This window comes from Biomphalaria glabrata, chromosome 12 (genome assembly GCF_947242115.1).
Source record: "Biomphalaria glabrata chromosome 12, xgBioGlab47.1, whole genome shotgun sequence".
NCBI lineage: Eukaryota > Metazoa > Mollusca > Gastropoda > Planorbidae > Biomphalaria > Biomphalaria glabrata.
Window position 1 is genome coordinate 19,058,593 of NC_074722.1, and position 17,592 is coordinate 19,076,184.

A 17,592-nucleotide genomic window follows, 5' to 3' on the forward strand; every position below is an offset into this window, starting at 1 on the left:
CTTAACATTGTGGGAGCACTCTAGTAACAAACAAAACATATTTGATCTTGTCTTAACATTGTGGGAGCACTCTAGTAACAAACAAAACATATTTGACCTTGTCTTAACATTGTGGGAGCACTCTAGTAACAAACAAAACATATTTGATCTTGTCTTAACATTGTGGGAGCACTCTAGTAACAAACAAAACATATTTGATCTTGTCTTAACATTGTGGGAGCACTCTAGTAACAAACAAAACATATTTGATCTTGTCTTAACATTGTGGGAACACTCTAGTAACAAACAAAACATATTTGATCTTGTCTTAACATTGTGGGAGCACTCTAGTAACAAACAAAACATATTTGATCTTGTCTTAACATTGTGGGAACACTCTAGTAACAAACAAAACATATCTGACCTTGTCTTAACATTGTGGGAACACTCTAGTAACAAACAAAACATATTTGATCTTGTCTTAACATTGTGGGAACACTCTAGTAACAAACAAAACATATTTGATCTTGTCTTAACATTGTGGGAACACTTTAGTAACAAACAAAACATATTAGATCTTGTCTTAACATTGTGGGAGCACTCTAGTAACAAACAAAACATATTTGATCTTGTCTTAACATTGTGGGAACACTCTAGTAACAAACAAAACATATTAGATCTTGTCTTAACATTGTGGGAACACTCTAGTAACAAACAAAACATATTTGATCTTGTCTTAACATTGTGGGAACACTCTAGTAACAAACAAAACATATTTGATCTTGTCTTAATATTGTGGGAACACTCTAGTAACAAACAAAACATTTTAGATCTTGTCTTAACATTGTGGGAACACTCTAGTAACAAACAAAACATATTTGATCTTGTCTTAACATTGTGGGAACACTCTAGTAACAAACAAAACATATTTGATCTTGTCTTAACATTGTGGGAACACTCTAGTAACACACACAAAAAAAAAGAATGAAACACTAATTGTAAACAAACTTCTGATGCAGAAGATGTGATAGTGGTATACAGCTGGTCCTCCATGCCAGCCTCTCAAAGAGGCTCTTGATTCAATATTTGTAAAAAGAAAAAAATAATATTTCAATGAAATGTAATTTTTTAAAATGAATTTAACTTAATTTCATCTCTCTTATTCTGATCTATCCAATGAGAAACAATTAAAACAACAACAACTTTTAGAAAGCTAATAGTGTAATTGTACCCATTATTATGAATCAATTATGTAATTGGAGGCACGGTGGCTGAATGATAAAGCGCTTCACTTCCGTACCTAGGGATTCCAGGTTCAAATCCTGTTTATGATTGCGATTTTTAATTTCATGGTCTTTAGGGTGCCCCTGAGGCCAACCAGCTCTAATGGGTGTTTTGACTGTTGTTGACTTGTAGTACCAAACTGCTGGTAGACAACTAAACCGTTGTAGGCGTATTAGATTTGAACTTATAAAACTTGAAATAACTGAAATAACTTCTTTGTTATCTATTCTAAATAAAACTTTGATGACACTATAGACACATGTAATAATAAACTTGCTATTTGAAACCAATCTGACTCCCACTAAAGCACGTCTTCTCACGCTGGCATCATGGACTCGCTTGGCCTACCCAACACAGTGCCGCTTATTTTATATCATTCCCACTGCATACTTGACAAGCTAACATCTTCTCACCGTCACCATAGAAACACGCACACACACATACACTCCATAACAATGGGTACCAGACATTAGTTTGGAAAAAGTAAAGGCGGTTGGTCGTTGTGCTGGTCACATGACAACTGCGTTGACCGTGGGCCATTGAAACAGATGACCTTTATATTATCTGCCCCATAGATTGCAAGGTCTGAAAGGGGGACGTGTTATCGTGTCATTATGTTATATAATAGGTCTAAACATTTAGAATAAATGTGTGCGGTTGGAAATATTTTTATCAATGGTTTTTGCTTTGCGCAATTTCATGCTTTAATTACTTGTGTAGATCAATATGGGGTGGTGGGAGGAGGGGGGTATCTGGGAGAAGGTTTCTGTGATGGCGTTTTAAAAGCAATGGGGAAAAAAGTTGTTCGACATGAATTTGAGCTCAAGGACCCAAGCCGACAGACAAGCCACTGAGCGAACGAAGTGCTCGTGAAAATAGAAGGTTTTATAGTTATCTATTGTTTGTTTACCATTTTAAGGCCACCACCTAATTCTCTACACAAGGCTAGTACTGTCTGTATATAAAACATAATTAATTAATGATGACTAATTGATAAAATAAAAAGTTGATTTTTTATTGATTCATGTTTTGTTAGGGGCAATAAATAAATAATTGTGCAAAGTTTCAACTTGATCCGAGAACGGGAAGTGTGAAAAATAACATGTACAAGACTCCGTCCAGACAGACAGACAGAGTGAGTTGCTAGAAGCTTGGTAATAAAGATAAGGACCAATTTAGTTTAACAAGTAAAGAACTCTAGGACTATTGTGGAAAAAGAAACTGCCACCCCCCACTCAGCACTGAACCAAAAATAATGCGGTAATAGAAGGGCCTACACACATCATGCTGATGTCCCGGCCTACACATATCATGCTGATGTTCATGCCTACACATCATGAAGTCCCGGCCTACACATATCATGCTGATGTTCATGCCTACACATCATGAAGTCCCGGCCTACACATATCATGCTGATGTCCCGGCCTACACATCATGAAGTCCCGGCCTACACATATCATGCTGAAGTCCCGGCCTACACATCATGAAGTCCCTCCCTACACATCATGAAGTCCCGGCCTACACATATCATGCTGATGTTCATGCCTACACATCATGAAGTCCCGGCCTACACATCATGAAGTCCCGGCCTACACATATCATGCTGATGTCCCGGCCTACACATCATGAAGTCCCGGCCTACACATATCATGCTGAAGTCCCGGCCTACACATCATGAAGTCCCTCCCTACACATCATGAAGTCCCGGCCTACACATATCATGCTGATGTTCATGCCTACACATCATGAAGTCCCGGCCTACACATCATGAAGTCCCGGCCTACACATATCATGCTGATGTCCCGGCCTACACATATCATGCTGACATGCTGATGTCCCAGCCTAAACGTATCATAAAGTCCCAGCCTACACCGGGGGGGGGGGGGGAGGGGCAAACACACCTTTATTATCTTGTTAAATTTTCTTGATGTCTTTGTATCAACTTGAAAGATAGAAGAAATGTTTGATGGGGAGAAATAGTTGTCTATAAAGAACGACTACACACTTTGTAACAGATTTCAAATGTACGTCGTGAGTCGTGTTGTAATGTTTACTTAACACATTTCCCATACCCTGTGACCAGGGGCGGACTGGCTATATGGGCATTTGGGCAAATGCCCGGTGAGCCGATAGCCTATAGGGCGGTCATCGAATGGGATGAATGCCAGTAAATTTTTTTAAGATTTATAATTTTCTCTTTAAAAGCAGGACTTTAAACGTCGTGATTTAAACAAATATATTTTATAAACTTTAAAGTCTAATACTAATCTAAAGCATTGTCGTACGCTAAACAAGAAACTTAAGGCCTTTATTTCTTATAGAGATGGACGTTAGTGTGAATACATTCGGATGAATCTATTACGTTCCAAGTCCTATAGATGACATGTCCTGTCACATACGAATTCTTATTGGTTTGGAGGAGTTGTCACATGATCTCGAGTTGTCCCCGCTAAGAAGTCCTTCACGAATCATAATTATTAGGCTATCCTGCACCCTCTTAAGGTTTTAGTCACATGTCCGTAGACAAGACATTCAAGTGACTAGTGCAACGGGCAATCATTTGAACATAGAACAAGAGTCAACCTGTGTCTGATCTGGTAAAGCTTTGACTCTGGGCCGTTTCTTCAGAAAGAATATTTATAGTGATAAAATCTTTATGAACACAAGAATATTTTCCTACATAATACAACTTACAAACCATTATTGATCTGCACTGTGTGTTTTAATGCCAAACTTCCAACTCGGCTTGCTTGGGATTTCATTTGTTCTAACTCGAGTCAATTGTAGAGTAGCAGCAGAACAAAAGAAGTTTGTCTGAATCTTTTGTCAATACTTTGCAAATGTCTCTGACAGAATTTACCAGACAAACAATGTACGGATAATGTTTGTCAAGTAATAGGCAAACTGAGCTGAACCGTTTTGTAATGGAATCTTACACGAGCAACTACAGTGCGGGGAGATAATAAAGTGAATGTGCAATCTAAATGTACAAGTTAGAAGTCTGGGTGTGTACATCAACAAATGGCGATTAGAATAGGAGTTCCACTGATATAAATATTTTAATTTCTGTTTCTTGAGTTTTTAACTCGCCATTCAATGTTAGTGGTCTCTAACTGTAGAGCGAGTAATGTTAGCTGTTCTAGAACCAATCAATTAGTTTCATCACTTTTTTATTTTAGCTCATTCCCATTATGTACGTTGTACTGTAACACCTCTTGATGTTCAAATACCATTACTATCAACCAGTCGTAATACACGTACATAGCTCTACAGAGTCAGTTCAAGTCTCAATTTTGTCTAGATCACTGATTGGCAAGCGTTTTAAGAAGCGGGCAAAAAAAATCAAAGGAAAAACTTTCGAGGGCCATAATATTGTTTTCCTAGAAAAATACAGAAATATAGTATTGAATGTAATGAAATCAACATTAAACTATTGTTATACAATTGTTTTCTTAACAGTTCATCATAATTTGATTGAAAATTAAACGTAATGAACTAAGGTTAATCTATGACAGTCCTTTCTGAGCATCATTAGTGACAAACAAAAACTGCTTTGAAATGTATGAAGATGCAAACTGCACGACTTCTCTGAGAATGAGATCTTCAATTTGAAAGATTAGATTTCGCCAGCCAATAGTCTCAACTTATCTTCATAATGTCTATGATAATCTTCTTTCACAGCAGTCATTGAATTTATCCTAGTAGAATGCGACGTCGCTTTAACTAGCTGTTTGTTGTTTGAAATCTTTAGTGTAACATCAGCAACTCACTGTTGTGGTTTTTGTATCTGAACATTGTATTGGTTCATTGGACAGAAGATCTGTGATCAATGGAAAATGTGAGACCATACCGACTCCTCAACTATTTCCTAGTCAGCAGACCCATGACAGAAATATAATTGTTTCGTATTTTAGTTTCCTAATTCTTTGAAATATATTTCCAGCACAAGGTCCTCTTAGTTTCATGTAGTAAAGAACATGAGAGTATCGAGATGGCATGGGATTAAGGAACACTTGAATTGTCTGCGAGTAAGTCCACTGGAACAGAGGGTATTTGAAAGCCTTACTTTTACATTGAGGACTGGTTAGCGGACACCAAAAGGGAAAAAGACGCTATTAGTTTTGTGTGGCCCGTCTGTCCGTCCGTCCCGTTTAGATCTCAGAAACTAGAAGAGAAAATAAAAATCGGACATCATGATATTATAGACCATTCAAAGTTCTGATGCAACGTTAATTTTTTTTTTCTGAAAGCGAAAGATCTAATTTTTTTTTTAATCAATTATGCAAGCAGTTTTTTTCATAAAAATAGATTCACTATTAATAGTAACAAACACTAGAGGCTTTTTATTAAGGGAGGTGACTATTTACCATTTTTTTAAACAGATTTTAGTTTAAATTATTATTATTTTTTACAACTGTATTGCTAAGTTATGTAAGTTCTGTGATACTAATTATTACCTTTACAATTTTAAAGAGAAAAAATCTATTTACTATGCAAATAAGTTGGACATAATTTAAAACAACAATTAATAAATAGTTTTTCATATTATCGCGTGAACTGCAGGGGATGCATAGCATCTTCGAACAGAAAACAAAAGGAATTTCTTTTTTTTTTACAGAAATGTTTCTTTTCTTGAGGCTTTGAATAAGAGATTGACCCTTTACAAAACAATTAGATCAATTAGATACTCATTATAAGACATCCTAGAGACAAAAATACACCTTCTCAACACAATCGTCATTCCAACTGCTACATATGCATGTGAGACACAAATACACCTTCTCAATACAATCGTCATTCCAACTGCTACATGTGCATGTGAGACACAAATACACCTTCTCAACACAATCGTCATTCCAACTGCTACATATGCATGTGAGACAAAAATACACCTTCTCAATACAATCGTCATTCCAACTGCTACATATGCATGTGAGACAAAAATACACCGTCTCAATACAATCGTCATTCCAACTGCTACATGTGCATGTGAGACACAAATACACCTTCTCAACACAATCGTCATTCCAACTGCTACATATGCATGTGAGACAAAAATACACCTTCTCAACACAATCGTCATTCCAACTGCTACATATGCATGTGAGACAAAAATACACCTTCTCAACACAATCGTCATTCCAACTGCTACATATGCATGTGAGACACAAATACACCTTCTCAACACAATCGTCATTCCAACTGCTACATATGCATGTGAGACACAAATACACCTTCTCAACACAATCGTCATTCCAACTGCTACATATGCATGTGAGACAAAAATACACCTTCTCAACACAATCGTCATTCCAACTGCTACATATGCATGTGAGACAAAAATACACCTTCTCAATACAATCGTCATTCCAACTGCTACATATGCATGTGAGACAAAAATACACCTTCTCAATACAATCGTCATTCCAACTGCTACATGTGCATGTGAGACACAAATACACCTTCTCAACACAATCGTCATTCCAACTGCTACATATGCATGTGAGACAAAAATACACCTTCTCAACACAATCGTCATTCCAACTGCTACATATGCATGTGAGACAAAAATACACCTTCTCAACACAATCGTCATTCCAACTGCTACATATGCATGTGAGACACAAATACACCTTCTCAACACAATCGTCATTCCAACTGCTACATATGCATGTGAGACACAAATACACCTTCTCAACACAATCGTCATTCCAACTGCTACATATGCATGTGAGACAAAAATACACCTTCTCAACACAATCGTCATTCCAACTGCTACATATGCATGTGAGACAAAAATACACCTTCTCAACACAATCGTCATTCCAACTGTTACATATGCATGTGAGACAAAAATACACCTTCTCAACACAATCGTCATTCCAACTGCTACATATGCATGTGAGACAAAAATACACCTTCTCAACACAATCGTCATTCCAACTGCTACATATGCATGTGAGACATGGAAGTCATCTGTCAAAATTGAGAAAAGACTAAATGTGGCTCAACAGAGATGGCTGAGACGGATTTTGGGAGTCAGTTACACAGATCGGGTCTCAAACAAGGAAATCCTATGCCGAACTGTTAGTCGAACACTTAGTGAGGTTGTGACTGAGCGTCGCATGAGGTTTGCGGGACATGTTCTACGTCAAAATAAATTACGCACACCAAGAGTTGCGATAGCATGGAAGCCAAAACGAGGAAAGCGCAAACAGGGACGTCCTCGTATTACTTGGCGACACACCTTCTTGGAGGACCTCAGAACAGTGGACACCAGGTGGAAGGAGGCTTCACACATTGCCAGGGAAAGATCTTTATGGAGACAGCTTGCTGCCCAGTGTGCCGAACTGCGCGGGAGGACCTAAGTCTAAGTATAAGACATCAATTAGGCCAGGTTCAAATCTAACTTCACATTCACTTTCATCTATCCCTTGGTCTGCTGGCCTTTTGGAGCATCACACAGGATCTGTCAACCTTCTTTCTCCATTCTTCTATGTCATTTGCCATTGATAGAATTTCATTTTTTTTTTTCATTTTTACAAAAGTGTGGCGGACCGGATTTGACTTTCTTTGGGCCGAAGATGACCCGCGTGTAGTAGTTTGCCCATCACTGGTCTATTTCTGAATCATTATTTATATATCATGTGTCTATCTAGTTCTGAATCCTGTATTTATACATCATTTGTCTATCTAGTTCTGAATCCTGTATTTATACATCATTTGTCTATCTAGTTCTGAATCCTGTATTTATACATCATTTGTCTATCTAGTTCTGAATCCTGTATTTATACATCATTTGTCTATCTAGTTCTGAATCCTGTATTTATACATCATTTGTCTATCTAGTCCTTTTTTTTTATTACCCCAATGTATTTCTGTGCCGCTTATTTTCTATACTGATCGATACCACCCACCAGAGCTCTATTACAATGTCTTTATGTCATTCCAGTGGTTTAGTAAGTTCTCAGGACATCTGATGGTAGTTATAGGATCGATACTGCCTACCAGAGCAACACCTTTTTGATTACAGACTACTCTAGGATGGAACGTATGCGTACGTGTGTGTGTGTGTGTGTGTGTGCCTTGCGTGTATGGTCGTGTATGAGTGAGCAAGTAAAGAGTTGGTTCAATGTAGTTGTTATATCAATTCCAGGAATGGTGTGGCTGTAGAAATTCAATGTGGAGTTTCAGTGTGGGCTTAGCATCTCGATCTACATGCATATATAATGTAGATCTTTCTATTCATCTTTAAATCCTTAAGGCTGATGTAGATCTTTCTATTCATCTTTAAATCCTTAAGGCTGATGTAGATCTTTCTATTCATCTTTAAATCCTTAAGGCTGATGTAGATCTTTCTATTCATCTTTAAATCCTTAAGGCTGCTGTAGATCTTTCTATTCATCTTTAAATCCTTAAGGCTGATGTAGATCTTTCTATTCATCTTTAAATCCTTAAGGCTGCTGTAGATCTTTCTATTCATCTTTAAATCCTTAAGGCTGATGTAGATCTTTCTATTCATCTTTAAATCCTTAAGGCTGGGCTGATATAAACGTGCCCTTTTCAATGTCAGTTATTGCGACCGTAAAAGATAAATTATGCATATTTTCTAAACCAAAAATAAAAAAAAAACACTAAAAGATGAATGAACGAACCTAAGGATTGGACCATACAGACAACAGGGAGGTGTTTCTCAAATTGTGTTCCGCGGAACCCTAGTGTTCCACAACTACTAGAATAATTCAATAGTAGGCCACCGCGTAGATCAATCTCTTTGAAAAAATAAGCAAAGTGTTCTGTTAAATATAATGTGCGAAGTTTGGAAAGCACTGCTCTAGAGATTGGTTGAGAAGTGTAGTGCACAGAAATAGATGGCGTCATAGTTCTAGATCGTTTGTCGTTATATTACTAGTATTACATTAGTAGCCAACATTCTTTAGCTACAAAAAGACCTCCGTTTGAAACGCCGTATCTTCTATGACAAAACTAAACCCAGGAATATGTTCTATTACAAAGCAGATGTACAAAGTACACACACTACTTATCACACACACACACACACAAACGCTGACTATCAGACGATCTAGATCAGATACTAACATCAGAATGTAAAGATTAGACTTTTGGTCAAATTGAAATGTCTCCACCAGACACAGAGCAGATGAGTCACTGAGTTCTAGCAGTGAGTGATATGTCACGTTGGCCGACAGACCGTGAGCAGATCACAATGTTTCCTGACAGTGGATCGAACTGCATGCATCACTACAAACCATGGAATCGATACAAGTTGGAGTTGAAATTTACACCAGTAGTGCGAGTCACCCAGGCAAACATTCCCTAAATAGTGTGTCATACCTAGTCTCACAACATACCAATGTCCTACATAGTGTGTCATACCTAGTCTCAAAACATACCAATGTCCTACATAGTGTGCCATACCTAGTCTCAAAACATACCAATGTCCTACATAGTGTGCCATACCTAGTCTCAAAACATACCAATGTCCTACATAGTGTGTCATACCTAGTCTCAAAACATAACAATGTCCTACATAGTGTGTCATACCTAGTCTCAAAACATACCAATGTCCTACATAGTGTGCCATACCTAGTCTCAAAACATACCAATGTCCTACATAGTGTGTCATACCTAGTCTCACAACATACCAATGTCCTACATAGTGTGGCATACCTAGTCTCAAAACATACCAATGTCCTACATAGTGTGTCATACCTAGTCTCAAAACATACCAATGTCCTACATAGTGTGTCATACCTAGTCTCACAACATACCAATGTCCTACATAGTGTGGCATACCTAGTCTCAAAACATACCAATGTCCTACATAGTGTGTCATACCTAGTCTCAAAACATACCAATGTCCTACATAGTGTGCCATACCTAGTCTCAAAACATACCAATGTCCTACATAGTGTGTCATACCTAGTCTCACAACATAACAATGTCCTACATTGTGTGTCATACCTAGTCTCAAAACATACCAATGTCCTACATAGTGTGTCATACCTAGTCTCAAAACATACCAATGTCCTACATAGTGTGCCATACCTAGTCTCAAAACATACCAATGTCCTACATAGTGTGTCATACCTAGTCTCACAACATAACAATGTCCTACATAGTGAGTCATACCTAGTCTCACAACATAACAATGTCCTACCTAGTGTGTCATACCTAGTCTCACAACATAACAATGTCCTACCTAGTGTGTCATCTCAGTCTTCCAATGATGAAGAGTCCACATTGTTTCTCAACTAACTGGGTGCAAGTGAACAAGAACCAATGGTTAATGTAGAGATGAGAATATTTTTCTAGAATTTTATCCTATATTGGATACGTGATTATTTCAGCTGCAAGACTCTACAATGCAATGAAGAAGTTACAAAATGGAAAGTATTACAGTCTAAGTGCATGGTAAAAATAAAATCCATAGACTATAAACGCATAAGCCATTTACTATTTTTTTTAGAGACTATAGCGTTAACAATCGGAAGAGCAAAAAGATTTTAAAAAAAAACTACATTTTTTTTTTATTTTCATTTATTTAAAGACATTTAATGCTCCTAACTGGCAGTAGATTTTTAGTGTCGCTCTTGAAGTGTTGCTATCAGTGGCTCACATTCTGAGATAGTATTTTCAAGAAAACAAAAAAGAATCCGAGACTCAGACTTGCCTATTTCTAAGGGGGGGGGGCATGAACATTGAAGAGAGAAGTAGACCAAGAAGCAAAGATGGGCAGACTTGAGGGGACCCAGAGCAGAGCCCAATGGCGAAGTACTGATACAGCCGCCCCAATGTGAGCCAAAATGATAAATACACATAGTAGCCGTCCCAGCGAGGTTTACATTCTAGATGTATACTTTTGTATCTTTGAACAAAACGGAGGAACCCCTCACTACCGTGAAGAGACGAAAACTGAGCTGGTTGGTCCTATTGTAAGACATGACTCACTGTCAAAAGTCATCCTTCAAGGTACAGTGGAGGTAGCACGAAAGTCAAAGGACAGATAATGATCTTTAGACACAGAGATAGAAACTTGTGCAAATATTAGATCAATTATGCAATTGGCACTCGTTACATTGAAACAAAAGCATTAATGAGCAAATAACTTAGATAACGCGTAACTCTTATTGTAACCCTAAAACAAGCAATAGAATAAAAGATTACTTTTTTTTAAAACCAAAGCTTACCTAAGGGAAATAACCGCTAATTGCGGCCATTTATATGAAAAATGGCAGTGATTAGCTCCCTTTGTGATATATAATACACAATTATTCAATTAGTACTAATTGATCTGCTAATGGGTTAATTTTTGGATTGATTCCTGTATTGTTATCGACTATGAATAATTATGCGAAATATCCGAGAATGGAGAGTGGGAGAAAGCTTGTTATAACGTAATAAGGGGATTAAATCCATATATACATCCATATCTCTCATTAAGTAGCATTTATTCCCCTTATTTCTATATCAAACAAAAATAATTAATGACCAATAGTTGATTAAAGAATTAGTTGTTGTTTTTTTTATTGATTCTTGTCTTGTCAGGTTCAATGAATAATTGTGCAAGATTTTAACATGATCTTAGAATAGGAAATGGGAGGAAAAAAACATGCTCAAACTTTTTACCAGACAGATAAACAGACTGACAGAGTGAGTTTATATAAGCTTTGAAGTAGCCCCAATCTCAACTACAACGGTAGGGAAGCCGTTAATGTGTACAATACCTTGATAAAATTCGAAAAACTCTTGATTCCGCACATTAAATGTGCAACTCAGTTAATTTGCAGATTTCCTAGGTAATATTCACATTGACGGCCTACAACCCCATTGACGATTACTAAATGCAGAAATGTTTGGATGTTTTTTTTTCTGATTGCTAGTCAAACTTCTAAACTTTTTTACGAAACTTTGTGACTGTAAAGAATAATTTCAATAAACTAAACCAATCAATCCTAACCTGACTGATTTGGTCAATATGATTGGTGCACTCAACCAATAAATTCTAATCAGACGGATTAGGTTTATAGGATTGATTGTCTTGCAACAATGAGTCCTTTAGTTTGAGTTTAGAGCACACTATTTTCCCTCACCGCTGACTCCACAGCAAAAGTGAGTCCATTAGAGCTCTCCTCGCTCACAATCAATGACCAGAGTGCACAAGTATGCAGCTCACCTAACCGCTCCTCCCTTCCCACTTCAGTGACACACATATTGAAGTACCAGTGTCAGGTTCATACCCTGTGTCAGCAGGACACATCAGGAGACTAGGTGAACAAAGAACCAATCAATGACTAGTCCAGTTTAGTGGTGTGTGCCATTAGATCAGACATTAGACAATGTTTTTTTAAACTTGCTAAATAAGTTTGTGACAGGTTTCTATGTTTTATGATCTATATGACTTGCTCTGATATTTTAAGACCAAACTATGATCTATATGAATTGCTCTGATATTCTAAGACCAAACTATCATCTATATGACTTGCTCTGATATTCTAAGATCAAACTATGATCTATATGACTTGCTCTGATATTCTAAGACCAAACTATCATCTATATGACTTGCTCTGATATTCTAAGACCAAACTATGATCTATATGACTTGCTCTGATATTCTAAGACCAAACTATGATCTATATGACTTGCTCTGATATTCTAAGACCAAACTATGATCTATATGACTTGCTCTGATATTCTAAGACCAAACTATGACCTACGTGTCCTGGACTGAGATCTGAAAGATCTAGCCACGATCTAAGTGAAGACCTTTTCTAGGATTATCTCTATGAACAGATGTAAGATCTAAACTAACTCTGAGCTATATTGAAGTTAATTAGACCGCATTTCGAATCATATGCCAACACTCAACTCATTAATGCCTATAATACTTCATGAATTCATACATTGCTCCAGGTGACAGACATTACAAGTGCTCAATGAATCTTCACTTTCATCCGTGTGTGTGTGTGTGTGCGTGTGTGTGTGTGTGTTCGCTCGCTACCATTTCTAAATATGGCACATGCCACATACACAGTTTCTTTCAAAAATAGCTTCATTAAAAGTCAAAATTGAAGGAAAAAAAGTTTTCACACAATACACCATTCTCTTTACCTTCTGGGGGATCTAAGAATAAGGTAACTCTCTTATCACTGTCCATTCAATTGATTGACCAAAGAACTTTAGATTGAGTGACATTGAACTAGCTGTTAAGTTGATCTTAGTTTAATTGGTTACTTAAAGTCCATATCTCTGCCATCTAGAATCAGCTGACTCGTGACATAGGGCAAGTTGACCCAGGATCAACTGTCTTAGTAATCTGATTCTAGAATCAACTAAGCAGTTAACTAGGTGACATATTTCCCATGAACATTGAATAGTGAGCTACATGCGTTGGTTAGTTCGCGACTCAACCAATCAGACAGAACTATGGGGACGTTTGAGACCAGATGTCAATAAATACCAAAAGGAACAAAGCAATCCAACAAAAACTAGGCCTAAGTTTATGTTGACTATTTAGACACTGACAGTCATAAGGTATATCGTTATTTAATGGATAATAAGACTAATAGACATATTGTCAACACATTAGAAAACCCTTTTAATACCATGTAGGCAAGGTTTGTAATACTACTCATTATTCCTTCTGAAATACTTGTTATACTTATAGTTCTCTAATCTAATAATCTTAAACAAACAACAACTTAAAACAAATGTTTAAATTTGTAAAAATACATTAGATTTTCTTTTCGTCTTTGTCCGCATCAGTGTGTGGCAAAATATGCAGGTCGAAATTGGGTCTGCGTGTTCACGTGAAATAATGCAAAACACATCCTTCATCTTGGAATCGAAGGCAATTTTTTGTTTCTGAACTATTAAGTAGGGGCAAATCGTTGAAGTAAGAGGATCAAAGTTGTGAAATGTAAACCAAGTAGGTCTAGTGTGAGGTCTAGTGTGAGGTCTAGTGTGAGGTCTAGTGTGAGGTCTAGGTGTGAGGTCTAGTGTGAGGTCTAGGTGTGAGGTCTAGTGTGAGGTCTAGTGTGAGGTCTAGTGTGAGGTCTAATGTGAGGTCTAATGTGAGGTCTAGTGTGAGGTCTAGTGTGAGGTCTAGTGTGAGGTCTAGCCTTTTCAGTGTGCATGTCGACTTTGTTTCTTTTGTGTACAACACTATCAACAGTAAACCTATGTTTACAGCACAAGTGGAAAGAAACTAGTTCCTGTAACAATTCTTCCCTCCTGCTAATATGTTGTATAAGGTCAAGTATGTGTTTGAGACACGGTTGGAGTTCACTAACTACTCGTTCAATTAGTCAATCCATACGAGATATGTGTCTGCGAAACCTGTTTATAGTGGTTTCAAGAGTAGAAAGAAATTACATCTAGGTAACAAAAAATTGAACTTAAAAAAAAAATCTCTAAACTTACATGCTCTGTTTATCTACTAACACTCTCTGTCTATCAACTTACACTCTCTGTTTATCAACTTACATGCTTTGTTTATCAACTTACATGCTTTGTTTATCAACTTACATTGCTTTATACCGAAAAAATCCACATAGAAATCCAAAGAAAACCAATTCCTGAAGTGTCCATTACTTCCTAGATCTAGAACATTTAATCCACTAAAGCACTACTACTCAGAGCAGCGGCACAATTAAAGACAGCTTTCGCTGGCGATGACATCAAAGTAGATAGCCAGGTAAAGTAGCCTGTCAATATTAGCGCTATAAGTCGCGAGACTCGCACGAGCATTGTTCAGACGCACACGCCCCCGCCAGCAGACGATGGAGTTGGCTTGAAAGCAGTCAGGGAGTCCATTTTGTTTTTTTTAATTCCTTCTCTCGTCTTCACGCCAGCGTCTTTTCGAGTTTGCGGATAGCGGGGCGGGCCACGAAACTGTCGTAGAGTGAGCAGATGGAAGTGAAGAGCTCACGTTGACAGTGTGTATGTATGTGCGTGAGTGTGTGTGTGTCGCAAGAAGGACAGACGGTACGCTGGGATGAGTCACAGCTAATGTTAATAACTGTTGTTCAATATTATCAATAATTGTACACAAGAGAGAAGGTTGGACAGCATGCGAGAGGGAATGGGGTGAAAGAAAAAGAGAGAGAGAGAAAAAAAAGAGAGAAATTGTGAATGTTTTTGGACCGCGGATTAAAAAAAAAAGAATATAGAGGAAATGTGTATTTAAGAAAAAGGAAATAAAGAGGCCAGGTTTGTGTGAAAGAAATCTTTCTTCTCCATCTAATGAAGTCTAACGCAGTGAATGAGGCGATACTTCAGTTACATGGTACAGTCTTTCAACTCTACACGCGTCTTTCAGGCCGATTGATACAAATGTAACTTTACAAAGAGAAATCGATGACACACCCAAATGTACTTATAGGTCAGATTTATTTGAGTATTAGACGAAATCGTTTTAAATTATCTTGGTTTATCATGTCTATGTGTTTCATATCTCAGTGTATCATTTCTCAGTGTATCATTTCTCAGTTTATCATATCTCTGTGTATCATATCTCACTGTATCATATATCAGTGTATTATATGTCACTGTATCATATCTCAGTGTATCATATCTCTGTGTAAGAATCACAAAAATGTAAGTTTCCCAGAAAATGGATGAATTCATTAGTATTGGAGAGTAACAAGTTGCAATACGGACAAGTTCCAAGCATTCACTAATAAATGTCTGCGTCACATAATTGATGGCCGAACACAATTTCAAACCTAGTCTGAGGACCAAACAAATTAAACGCCGACACAAAACGCCGACACAAAACGCCGACACAAAACGCCGACACATCAAGAAATAAACAAAAAAAAACACAAATGGAGTTGGATTGGGCATTTACCTTACAAGTTGTCCTCCCATCGCTTTCTCTTGTCTTTTTCTTCTTTTTTCCTGGTACTGTTCCCTGAAGGAAGGTCTTTGAGAGCCCCGAAGATCTTGTAATATGGCCATACATTTTTAGCTAGCGTTTCTTTATGATAGCAGGTCATCATGGGGTCCGATCGCTGCAGTAAACCTGTCTCTAACCTCTTGGTTTGTGATGTGGTCTTTGAATACGATACCTAGGATCCTTCTGTAGCATCTCAATTCCATTGCTAGGATCCTCCTTTCTAGCTCTGCAGTCAGCGTCCAAGGCTCACAAGCATTTAAAATGTGGCCATGACCAGGGAGCGCATCAGTCTGATTTTGGTGCTGTGGGCTAAGGCTTTGTCTTTCCATATTATTTTCAGTTTTGAAAGGGCTGCTGTGGACAGCAAAGGGAGTTGATCAGAACAGGGCCCTTTTCTCCTCTGGTACTCAAATAGGACTTAGTCAAGTCATTCAATTTATTGGTATTCGATACATGAAATTATAATCCCCTTAAAAGCGTTAACTTCTTGTAAGTGTAATCTCCATGTAAGTGTTACTTCCTTGAGTTGTTTGTAACTGGTCTGTAGTCCCCTAGTATTAGCTTCGTGTAATTATAATCCCCTTTTAAGTTTTAGGTTCCTGTAAGTGTAATATCTATGTAAATGTAACCTCTATGTAAATGTAACCTTTATGTAAGTGTAATCTCTATGTAAGTATAAGCTCTATTTAAATGTAACCTCTATGTAAATGTAACCTTTATGTAAGTATAAACTCTCTGTAAGTGCAATCACTATGTAAGTGTAACCTCTAAGTAGGTGCAACCTCTATGTAAGTGTAGCCTCTATGTAAGTGTAACCTCCATGTCAGTGTAAATCTCCATGTAAGTGTATGTTTGGCACTGAGCTGGAGAAGACCACAGCACAACGTATCCCACTGAATGTGAAGTCATTGATCGATCATATGTTACTCCTAACACTGGAGATCTTGGAAAATGGATTCACACAGAAAGAGGCTGAGGGTGGAGAGATGAAGAAAAAAATCTGGCAAAGAAAATGTACAAAAAAAATGGAATTGATTTCCTTGTCTCGTCACTGATTTTCTTCACTTGAACCTTTCTGGCCATGTAATTATTGTAATAGATTTGCCAGCTAGCACAAGAAAAAAGAAAGATAACGTCAACATCGGTATTTCAAAGATATTTATTTATTAATAATATGCTATAGATCAACCTGAACAACAGGGTTAACATTACTTATATCAACCTGAACAACAGTGATAACATTACTTATATCAACCTGAACAACAGGGTTAACATTACTTATATCAACCTGAACAACAGGGTTAACATTACTTATATCAACCTGAACAACAGTGATAACATTACTTATATCAACCTGAACAACAGTGATAACATTACTTATATCAACCTGAACAACAGTGATAACATTA

The 17,592-nt window shown here is 37.3% G+C and overlaps 1 protein-coding gene across 1 annotated transcript in view; it reads right to left on the minus strand.

Annotated features, from left to right (window-relative positions):
• LOC106071341 (hillarin-like) overlaps positions 1-15,213 on the minus strand; it is a 101,709-nt gene extending 86,496 nt beyond the window's left edge. The window contains exon 1 of the mRNA XM_056005471.1: positions 14,812-15,213. The gene's annotated coding sequence lies outside the window, so the exon portion shown is untranslated. The remainder of the gene's footprint in view (positions 1-14,811) is intronic.
• Positions 15,214-17,592: the final 2,379 nt, after the last annotated feature.